Source organism: Orycteropus afer, unplaced genomic scaffold (assembly GCF_000298275.1).
Source record: "Orycteropus afer afer isolate SDZICR_OR568_19922 unplaced genomic scaffold, OryAfe1.0 scaffold00039, whole genome shotgun sequence".
Classification (NCBI taxonomy): Eukaryota; Metazoa; Chordata; class Mammalia; order Tubulidentata; family Orycteropodidae; genus Orycteropus; species Orycteropus afer.
In genome coordinates this window covers 14,998,576-15,007,191 of record NW_006921626.1, presented here as the reverse complement: position 1 = coordinate 15,007,191, position 8,616 = coordinate 14,998,576, and positions in this window count along the sequence as shown.

Sequence of the window (8,616 nt, the reverse complement as noted above, 5' to 3'; positions counted from 1 at the left end):
GAAAGGCTAGGAGGTTTTGTTAGGGACAGCAAATCTTGAGACCCAGATTGTTGAGCCAAGGGTTGTTCAGTTGTGATAAAGCTGGGATGTTAAAAAGACACTGTTAGGGTTTGGGAAAAACTAAAAAATTGTTACAGATCTGCTAGTGTAGAAGACATTTTCAGTGTGCTGTAGTTGATACTTAGGGGCTCTGGTAGCATGGTGCCCAAGGCATTTGACTGCTAATCAGAAGGCTGGTGGTTCAAACCTGCTGGCCACTCTTGGAAGGAAGATTTGGCAATCTACTTCTGTAGTAATACCACCTCGGAAACCCAAGGAAGGGGTCGCTATGAGTCACCTGACTCCACGGCAGTGCGTTATAGTTGATACTTTAGTCTGTATGAGGTCACTGCAACTTTTTTCTCCTTCACAAAATAGTTACCATAGTATTAAGTATGCATTAGTATTGAGCATCTTAAGAGATTCAGGAACTTGACTGGCTTTACCCTAGGAGTGCATGTGCTGGAAAGACACTCAGATTCAACACTTGGCCTCTTTAGACTTTGGTATCTTGATCTGTGAAATGGGTATACTGGTGAAGTCTTCCTCCTTCATGTGGTCTTTATGAGTCTCAAATGAGATTATGTGTCTATTTTCTGCCTAAATTAGTTTCAATTATGAGTACTATAACATTGCTTTTAAAATTTTCCAAAAAAAAAAAAAAAATTGTAGAGTGACAAGCACTATACTAATGCTAGAGATTCTCACCTCTATATTGCTTCAAGAGAAATTGTAAAGAACTTTGTCAAAACAGTCATAATGTCTATAGCAGCTAGTTCTGAGTGGATGTAGCAGTGGAGACAAGGGAGCAGGGATGGTTGGACATTGTGGATATAACATCCTTGCTCTACTTCAGCTGCTCGGTACAGCCTCCCCTGCCTCAGTGACCATCTCAGCCTGTGGACTGTGTAGGAGCGTCCCCTTCCTGTGGTTTGCTCACTCATTGGTGGGGAAGGCTGGAGAGAGGAGGGGGCAACAAAGCAGGGGTCTGCTTCTAAATAATTGAGGGGAGGTTACACTCTATCAAGAATTTGAGGATACTTAATGGGAACATTGATTTTTCTGGCACCATGTAGTGGTGCTCTCTTCTGTGCCCTAGAAGATGAAAGAGAAGAATTCAACAGAGTCTGGGGTTATTAAAGCAGATGTTACATTCAATAAACATGTATTATGTACCATCTATGTATGTACCAGGCCCTGTGCTAGGTCTGGAAACTGCTGCCTCCTTCTCATGTCTTGTGTCCATTTAGCTGAGTCTCCCTTCTGGCAGCATGTTGAGAAGCAGACTGTCAAGGCATTTATCTGCACCCGTGTCAGCAGATACTTGTGCTGCAGAGAATGACTTAACTGATGCTGTCCCTGTCCTTGGGGATCTGCCCTTGAAGACAGAATTGATGCCACCACACATACTTGACATTTGTGAAACTCTAGAACGAATTGTAGAGTCATTAAACATTAAACATGCTTTAAGTATGAGTTAATAAATAATGAATCAGCATTGGCATGTGAGATGGAAGAGTGCTTCAGTGTACATTGTTGATGAGGAGAATGGGGATTGAATTTGGGCAACAGCCATTGTGGAAGGAGAGTGAGATGCAGATAGGCCTTGAGGAGTTTGCTTCCTTTCTTAGAAGTGGTCAAACAGATTGTTCTGGATCCAAAGGCTCTGGGAGGTTAGGAATGAAAGAGAGCAGCCCCACTAATGGTGATGGAATAATCTGGAAAACAGTGGTGTTGATGGTTGCAGACTATGATGAATGTAATCAGGGTCATCGAACTGTACATGTGAAGTTGTTAAATTGGCAAATGTTTTGTTATATGTATTTTTACCACAATAACATATTCCAAAAGAAAAGAAAGGGGATCCCCCCACGGAAAAGACCTTAATGCATAGCATTGGATGTAACACAAATTGATGCTAAGCTGATAAAAGATGTGGTACTTGTTCAGCTGCCCTGTTTGTGTGCTCTCTTGATGCTAAAATGGTGCCTCAGGCCCCCAAGCATTTTCCTACAGAGTCTACACACCCTCTGCCACCCTAGTTGTCCAGAGGTACATGGTCAGGAAAGCTTGAGAGGGACTTATGCTCAGTAATTATTTACTGACTACTGCCTTATAGAAGGAGCTCTGGTACCATAGTGGCTAAAGCACTTGGCTAACCAGAAGGCTGGCGGTTCAAACCCACCAGCCACTCCTCGGAAGGAAGGTTGGGCAATCCTACTTCCATAGTGATACTGCCTCGGAAACCCAAGGAAGGGTCGCTATGAGTCGGGGCCGACTCGACGGCACATAACAACAACAACAACAACAACCTTATAGAAGGAAGTCCCTGGGTGGTACGAATGGTTAACATTCTAAGCTACTAACCAAAGGTTGGAGGTTCAAGTCCAGCCAGAAGCATCTGGGAAGAAAGACCTGGTGATCTGCTTCTAAAAAATCAATGATTGTAAACTCTATGGAGCACAGTTCTACTCTGACACACATGGGGTTGCCAGGAGTTGGAATCAGCTACTGGTGATACTGGACCCTACGGGAATCAGGGCATAACTACACACTCAGTAAATAACTGCATAGACTTGAGGCAGCTACGGTATCAATCCTTAACAATATGTGCTGGACTGGCCTTAGCTTTGATTAGGGGAAAGTGAAGCAGGATAACCACCAAGAAATAGTGGAGGCCTCTTGGAGACCCAGGCTATCATGGAGCTATGTACTGTAATGGGGTTGTGATGTAGAGGCAAGGGTCTGGGGAAGTGCAAGGCTTGGGTAAGCCAGATGTGAATTCACACTGCCTCGCTGTCCTCAGGTCTTTGCGGGGACTTAACTTCTCTGAGCTTCAGTTTCCTTGTCTCGAAGATGAGGATATTGAGGGCAGGGTGGTTCAGTGGTGGAGTGCAAGAGACATGGGTGTGATTCCCTGCCAGTGCACCTCATGTGCAGTCCCCACACATGTGTCAGTGGAGGTGTGCGTGTTGCTGTGATGCTGAACAGGTTTCATTGGAGTTTTCCAGACTAAGACAAACTACGAAGAAAGTCCTGGCAATCTACTTCTGAAAATCAGGCAGTGAAAACCCCATGGATCACCAGGGCATGAGCTGCAGCTGATCACAAGGGATGTGGAGGGTTGGGCAACATTTTGTTCCATTATGCATGGGGTTGCTAGGAGTTGGGAGCTCACTAGGCACCTAACAACAACAACAAGAGGAGGATAACAATCCTGTCTCAAAGGCCATTGTAAAGATTAAATGAGAGAACATTTCTGAAGCACAGAACAGGCACCAAATAGACCATCTTCCTTCCTATCTCCTCGTCAGTTGGGAAGAACATTTTTAAGTAGGTTCTCTAACTTCCTTCACCAAGTTGCTTAAGTCATGTCATACAAAGTACAGCTAGTGGCAAAGGATGATGACAAAATGGGCAGCCAGATTTATTTTCACAAAGAGGTTTCTCAGTTGCAGGAGAGGCCTCCTGTTGTTACCAGGACTCAGAAACTTGAAGTTTAAAAAACAATCCACTCTATTCAGCTGCTGGCACCAGGTGTCAAGTTATGTACCCTGGAGACTTGCCTCTTTTATTCTGTTTGGAGGTGGAAATTCTGTTGGGCATTTTGGCACCTGAAGGCCCATCCTTTGGGGATATGGAAGGCTTACTCCATTCTGTCCCTTCCCTTTGCTCCTTTGCCTTCCTGGCAGGTCTTTTAGGGTCACCTTAGCTCATGAAAGGTGGTGTAGTGGGTAAGGCATTCAGTTGCCAACCGGGAGGTCAGTGGTTCAAACCCACCAGCTGCTCTGCAGAAGGAAGATGAGGCAATCCACTTCTGTAAAGATTTATAGCCTTGGAAACCCAATGGGGGTTGCTATGAGTTGGAATCGACTCAATGGCAATGAGTTTGGGTGGGTAGCTCATAAAAGAGAGAAGGAGCAGGAGGGATGTGCATGTACCTCTATTATATATAAATATATGACACCACCACCTTGGCTCTTCTACCCAGGGAGGTCTCTGAATGTGTGTGTGTGTATGATTTAATTGGCCTTCATTGTGTCTCTGTGCTGCCTCTGGTGGAGGGGCATATGCTTATTGAAACGGAGGTCTTAGATTTATTTTACTGTGGAGTTGCTGGGTAGTACAAACAGTTAACACGCTTAGCTGCTTACCAGAAGGCTGGAGGTTTGAGTCTACCAGGTGTACCTAGGAAGAAAGGCCTGGTGATCTACTCCAACACATCAGCCATTGAAAACTCTAGAGCACAGTTCTCTGACACGCATGGGGTCTCCATTAGAGGGAGGTGCCTTGATGGTAGCTGGTTTGGTTATTTTACTGTAGACCCAACTGAAGCCCAAACATACATACACATGGGGACTTTGAAGACCAGGACAACCCTAGCTTATCTGAAGCCCGCTTCCCACTACGCTGGTCTGTGTAGGGATCCACAGGGAATCCTCCTAGTACTTCCCAAGTCTTTGGGAAGATACCGCCATTGTGGTGATCTGGCTTGCTGGAGTTTTCCTAGGGCTAGGATGGGGGAGTGGTCATGTGGAAGGAAAACCCAGTCAAGGGCCTGGATGAAGGCTGAATTAATCCTGAATGTACCAGCTTACTTCAGAAGTACACAAAGACCTGTGGGACCTGTGCACCTTGGTGTTGAGTGCCAGACTCAATGTAGGGGGTGGACTGTGGCAGGTGCTGGGGCTGTTGTGGTGGCACGTTCCATCAGAGTGGCACATTCTATTCCTCAGGCAGAAATCACCACTGTCTTTGGTACCCCTGCCTGCCACACATAGGCTTCTGCTTGGTTACACTGTTGATGTGGATATGGAAAACCCTCTTTACTGTTTTGCTAAAAAATGGGGCCTGTGGTGTTAATCCTTGGGGTTTCCATCTTTCCTACCCACAGTTTGTCCACAGAGACGGACAGACACCTGGCTGGCCATTAGGCTTCTATGCAGAGTTTCCGTTTCCAGGCACTGAACCATTGGCTCCTTCACATGACCTTTTTTGGGCTGTGACACCTACTGGAGAGATATGTTCCAGGCCTGACTTGAACTGACTGCCCCCTCTGCCCCTCCCCAGTCTCCTCTCTGCTTTTTTTCTGGGATAGAAGAGCTGACGTCTGGGAGGAATAAAACCAGGAAAGAACGTGTTAGTGGCAGTGTTGACCTCAGAGGTGGTCTGAATGATGAGTGGGCTGGACAGTAACTCCCTTATTTCCTTAACCTGAAAATATATACAGGCTGGTAATTCATTTAGATCTTAGGGTAAAGCCATGTGGACCAGTGTCTGGGATGCTGTTTACATTGTGGTATTACACCAAACATTAAAAATCAGCTTGCCCTCTCTAGAGAGCTGGCTCCTGGTCCCTACAGACTGCTGGTCAACACTAAGAAGCTGAACAAAGTCCTGCAAATCCTGAGGTTATTCCTGGCATCCTTTCTTTGGAATTCTGGACTGGCCTAGATTTTCTGGTCTGTCACCATTGGCCTTAAACACCACGTCCCCAAAGGCAGGCAGGAGAGTCTCACTCAGGAGTTTCAGGCAGCGAGCCTTAAGGATCGACTGTGGGTAAGTCTGAAGGAGAGCACCTTGAATATACCAGGTGGCATGTTGCTGGGGATCATTAGCCTGGCCTCCACCTGTGATTTGGGAACATGTGACTCTGACTTTGGGACAGATATTTAAAGAACTTTAGAAAATAGTTGACCGTGAGCCCTGCAGATAGCGTAAAAAGGAATGGGAGTCCTGAATATGGGTTTAAGAAAGTCATTTGCACAAAGGAGGAGGGAGATCCACCTCACTGATATTTCTTAAAAGATTCCCTGGGAGATATAACTTTACTGACAGTTCAGTTTGAATTCATTGTGTGATGCAGCTGTTAAAAATGCTGAGCAGTCTTAGGATGCACAATAACAAAAATGACAGCAGCTACAATTTCTTAGGTGCTTGTTACATGTCACACGTGTTCCATAGATGATTTCATTTAATTTTTGCAACCAGAAAACCAAACCTGCTGTTGTCAAATCAATTCCGATTCATAGTGACCCTGTAGGACAGAGTAGAACTGCCTCCATAGGATTTCCTGGGCTGTGAGTCGTTATGGGAGCAGACTGCCACATCTCTCTCTGTGGAGCAGCTGGTGGGTTTGAACCGCTGACCTTTTAGGTAGCAGCCAAGCTTTTAATTGTGCCACCCGGGCTCCTTAACTTTTGCAAGGTATATTTTTAAATAAATAAATATGTACATATATTTATTTTCATCATTTTATAGTGAGGAAACAGGATGAGATAATGTCCATTGCACAGGTGAGCCAATGGCAGGGCTGAGATATGAACTCAAATCAATGTCTTCCTTGTCTGAGCCCCTATTGGACTTTGTGTGACAACCTGTTGTCTATCACCTGGAGACCAGAGGAAGGTGGTGGTGGCCTCAGAGGACTCTGTTGTGTGTGTTGAGTTCTGTGCGTTGTGCTTTAAGGCAAGTAGGGACTGATTCCTGATTTTATTGTGTGCAGAGGGAGACAGATGGAACGTTGAGGGGTCTGAACCCCAGTGCCTTGTAGGTGGTTAAGGGAATTAAGGTTGGTGTTGCTTTGGGAACATTAGACCTGGGGGAGGCAAGAGAGTTGCCTTCACATACCTGCCCTACAATAGTGTTGTAGCTGACTACAGATCGATTTTCTATTCCTAGAGGTGGAAGTAAGGGGAAGATTCTTTCCCTTCTCAATGAATGAGCCTTTTTACAAAAACACAGACTTGTTAAGTGTAACTATAGCAAAAATGAACTTCTGAGGTTGCCTTTAAGCCCCTGGGCCCAGTGGAGAGGGAAATGGAAAATTCAACCCAAAAGAGGAATAAAAGGCTCGGGCTTCTCCCTGCTATAGACAGAGCAAGGCACTGCACAGGATGCTAGTGGGGCAGGGGGTGGCATACAGGCATTCAAGCATTTTGCAGCGCCTGCCCACAGGGACTTGGCTGCCACCTCCCGCAGGGAGAGGAACTACAGTTTTGCCACAGGATGGCAGGTCTCAGCAGGTGTACTGCACAGAGATACCTGTACACATCCAGTGTTTTCAGGCCACTCAGAGACTGCATCCTAGACCTCTTTGTTTCATGGGGCTCACCGGAAATGTTCATATTACATGGCACCCAGACATTGTGGATCTGGGAGGCTCAGGCACACATCTACTGACCTTTTAAAATGAGTTGGAATCAACTCAACAGTAACTAACAATGATGACAACATCGACTTATATTTCAAACGTAACATTTACACCTAAATTGGAATTTAATGCATCAAGTTGCATTACCTGCTTTAATTATAAGACATTGAGGATTGGAGGGCAAAGTTTTCATTACAAAGAGGCAGGTGGGCAGGAGGTCCAGATCCTGCCTGGATGATTGTCTTGAGGTTCCTTATCTCCATGAAAAGGCTTTCTCTGTGGAATTGATGGGGCAGAGGTGGGGCTGAGAGAGTATAGCCTAGGATGCAGTCGGACCTCCTGAGGAGAGGAGCACAGCCATGGTTGCCACATGAAGTCCAGTGGTAGCCTCTGCATGAGCACCACCATGGAGGGTAGTCAGTAAGTGGTGGACTGACCACCAAACCTTCAGGAATTTCTTAGTTTGAGAGGGACATTGGATTAGTCAGCCTCTGCTGTGCCTTCCTCAGAAATTCTGGTTAAATTATCACTTTCAGGAAAGGACATCTGGGTTGTTTCCAGCATTTGGCAGTTATGAATACAGCAGCTATCAACATTGTGTACAGATTTTGTCTTTGAAGTCTTCATTTCCGTGAAGTAAATGCCCAAGGATGTAATTCCTGGGTCGCATGATGGTTGCATGTTTAATTTAAAAAGAAACTGTCAAACTTTTCCAGAGTGGCTATACCATTTTACATTCCCACCAGCAGTGTGGGAGCGATCCATTTCTCCACCTCCTTGCCAGCATTTGACATTGTTACTGTTTTTTATTTCAGCCATTCTGATAGGTGTGTAGAGCTACCCCATTGTGGTTTTAACATGAATTTCTTTAATGGCTAATGATGTTGGAACATCTTTCCATGTGCTTATTTGCCATCCATAAATCCTCTTTAGTGACATGATCCACAGAAAGAGCACAACAAGCAGGGGTGTCAAAACGCTTAGGCTGTTAACCAAAGGGTTGAAGGTGTAAGTCTATCCAGAAGTACATCAGAAGAAAGTCCTGATGATCTGCTTCCTAAAAATCAGCCATTAAATCCAGATTGGGAAGGAAGAAGTCAAACTATCCCTATTTGCTGATGATATGATACTATACCTAGAAAACCCAAGAGACTCAGTCAAAAACCTACTGGAACTAATTGACAGATTTAGTATCATGGCAGGATATAAGACCAACATCCAAAAATCAGTTGGATTCCTCTACACCAGCAAAGAGATTGCTGAAAAAGAAATAAGGAAATCAATACAGTTTTCAATAGCTACCCAAAAAATAAAATACTTGGGAATAAATCTTACCAGGGACACAAAAGATCTCTACAAAGAAAACTATAAAAAACTACTTCAAGAAACCATAAGAGATCTACATAAATGGAAGAACATCCCAT